The 3,270-nt window shown below is 45.8% G+C and overlaps 1 long non-coding RNA gene across 1 annotated transcript; it reads right to left on the minus strand.

The window, feature by feature from the left end:
- Positions 1 to 406: 406 nt before the first annotated feature.
- On the minus strand, positions 407 to 1,619 carry LOC106726860. Its single transcript, XR_001362985.1, has 3 exons — positions 1,286 to 1,619; positions 998 to 1,054; positions 407 to 821 (listed from the first exon to the last, which is right to left on the minus strand). It is a non-coding gene; the product is annotated as an uncharacterized LOC106726860 (long non-coding RNA).
- Positions 1,620 to 3,270: the final 1,651 nt, after the last annotated feature.

Raw genomic sequence — 3,270 nt, forward strand, 5'->3', positions numbered from 1 at the left:
ATACTTTCAAAAATAAAGACAGCCTGGCCAGTGTGGCTCAGTGGTTGAGCATCCACCAGGAACCAGGAGGTCACGGTTCGATTTCTGGTCAGGGCACATGTCCAGGTTGTGGGCTCGATCCCCAGTAGGGAGCATGCAGGAGGCAGCCATCAATGATTCTCATCATTCATGTTTCTATCTCTCTCTCCCTCTCTCCTTTCCTATCTGAAATAAAAAATAAATTTAAATAAATATAAAATTTTATAAAACAAGGGTGATAAAGTTTATATTATGTGATTTTATCACATAAAAATGTAAATATAAAAATTGGTTAAAATGGCAAATTTTGTTGTATATGTCAATTATAAAATAATTTACTATATCAAGAAACCACTGAATTATATGCTATGTGAATTATATTTCAATAAAGCTGTTAAAAAAAAAGGGGGGGCAGAAGAAATAGCAATTTGTTGAGAGTATCCAAAGCTTTGAGCATAGAGGAGCCTAACGCTCCTACTTCTTCCAAATTTATCCTGGCCTCCAGGTGACAACTCTTCTCTTTCCCTTTCCAAAGCACTTTCTTATTAGGTCTAGCCTCACAGTCAAAGTAAGTTAAAGAAGCTGCAGTAGCATTCACAGGTAGGGGCATGGGATTCAGGATTCACACTCCATTTAGCAGCAGAGCCCAAATCTTTATTTATTTTAAATCATACTGTAGACATACAATAAATGTTAGGCATGTGCCCTTCCTCTCCTCCTCTTCCAGGTCAGTAAGTATTAAAAGAGCAACTTCTCTGCTCCTATACTGGGATATCCACTGACCTACCTCACATGTGCTGGAGCTGTTAAATACAGAACACTATTTAAAATGTGGTTGTTAAATCATGCCTATCACCTATTATTAAATCTTAAAAACACAACACAAAGTTGTTACTAGGATAAGCTTCTTTTGGTAAAATAAACATTTCTATAGCATATAAAAAGGATGATAAGATAAAGACTGAATATCAATAATTACCTCTGAATGAGCCTCTGAGAGGTGGGACTAGGGTGAGTTTCTGCCTTTTTGGCTTACCTGTATTTTTTTTTAATATATTTTATTGATTTTTGCAGAGAGGAAGGGAGAGGAATAGAGAGTTAGAAACACTGATGAGAGAGAAACATCGATCAGCTGCCTCCTGCACACCCCCTACTAGGGATGTGCCTGCAACCAAGGTACATGCCCTTGACTGGAATCGAACCTGGGACCCTTCAGTCCGCAGGACAACGCTCTATCCACTGAGCCAAACCGGTTAGGGCGGCTTACCTGTATTTTTATGACTCTGTAACTTCTGTAATAATAAACAGAAATTTTATAAAAACAAATCAGCTAACTCAAAAATTCACTGTCTGCCTATTACACCGCAGGCACTTTCACATGCTAACGCACTGAAGCTGGATTAGCACCATGTGTGAGGTAGACACATTTTCTCCATTTTGCAAATGAGAATAAACAGGCTCAGAACAATTACTTGATCAAGGATGTGTAGCTAATAACTGACAGAGCAAGGATTACAATCCAGGCCTCCTAACTTCAAGCTCAGGGCCCTTTCCATTCCATCATATTTTAAAGGGCAATTTGCATGACACTGTTTTTTAAAAATCTGATGAGACTGTTTTAAGAAGACTTGCTATGTAACCTTGGGCAAAGTCATTTAACCTCTGGAGGCCTTGGTTTCTCATCTAAAAATTGAAGAGTTGATGAACAGGAATAGATCCAGAGACAAATGGCAGGAGAGTGGGGGGTTAGAGAGCAACCAAAGGACTTGTATGCATGCGTATTAGCATAACCAATGGACACAGACACTGGGGCAGTGGGAGCTTGCCCCGATAGGAATGGCTGGGGGGGAGGGGGGGGCGGATATGTAAAACTTTAGACAAAAAAAAAAAAAGTGAAGAGGTTGGAAAATATGTATTCTACCTCTAAGAGCCCCACCTGCTAATGGATTTTAAGTCCAGTCACTGAGAGATAGTATCTAAAGAAAATCCCCATAGGCAAGAATGAATGAATGGTTGGCCCAGCTGGTTGAGTGTAGACCTATGAGGTCACGATTGGACTCAGGGTCAGGGCACATGCCCAGGTTGTGGGCTCCATTCCCAGTAGGGGCATGCAGGAGGCAGCTGATGAATGATTCTCTCATCATTGATGTTTCTACCTCTCCCTCTCCCTTTCTCTCTGAAGCCAATAAAAAAACTTTTTTTAGAGAGTGGAAGGGAGGAGAGAAACATCCATGTGTGAGAGAGAGAGATATCGACTGGTTGCCTCCTGCACACGCCCCAACCAGGGCCTGGGAATGAGCCTGCAACCGAGGTACATGCCCTTGACCAGAATCAAACCCTGGATCCTTCAGTCCGCAGGCAGAGGCTCTATCCACTGAGCCAAACCAGCCAGGAAGACCCACAGTCATTTTTAATGGAAACAGGTGGCATGCATACACTGTCAAGAGGAAATATGGAACCCATGGGGGAACCATAACCTTCCTGGTTAAAGCAACAGCTGAAAGCTCCAGATTCCATCCTGGCTAACTCACGATCAGAAACCACATACTGCCAAGTTAGGAGAACATAAAAACGGACGTGGAGGGTGTGGGGTGGCCAAAGCAATCGTTGCTGCAAGCTATGGTAACTGTGTGACTTTCCACGCGGGCTCATGGAAAGGCAGAAGAAACAGCCATTTGCTGGGAGCACCCAAAGCCTTGAGCAGAGAGGGGCCTGGTGCTATAGAGCAAAAAGCGCCCTGGGCGACCCGAAGCGGAGAAACACACCTTCCTCCGCCCCGAGAATTTCAGAGGAGACTGAAGCGCGCAGAGAACTCTGGGAGACGCCACCCTCGTAACGAGCCCACCCAACAACACTTGTGGGAAAGGTGAAAGAATGCGATAAAAAGCCTGCCTGTCCCAGGGCATCAGAGAGCGGAAAAGGCCTTTAGGAGGTGAAGTTCCTGTAAAGGGGTCGCTGGGCAGCCGCACCCTCCTTCCTACCCTGCGGACACGGCGGCACCCCCCGCTCCCGGAGACCGTTCCACGGCCCTGCCTCGAGGGCCAGCAAAGTACAGCGTTCACGCTGCGGGCGAGAGAGAGATTCCATTTTGCTCCGACAGGCTCCGACCCGCTAGGAGGACGAGCGCGGACCGACGGAGAGCTCCTTAGAGCCGGTGCCATCGTCTCGGAGAATTCAAACGACATCCAGCCCCGAGGACCGCAGCCGGGACACCGCCGGCTTCCCACCCAAAGCCGGGCGCTCCGCGCTCGG

The sequence above is a fragment of the Myotis brandtii genome, unplaced genomic scaffold, assembly GCF_000412655.1.
Source record: "Myotis brandtii unplaced genomic scaffold, ASM41265v1 scaffold324, whole genome shotgun sequence".
In the NCBI taxonomy this organism is placed as follows: domain Eukaryota; kingdom Metazoa; phylum Chordata; class Mammalia; order Chiroptera; family Vespertilionidae; genus Myotis; species Myotis brandtii.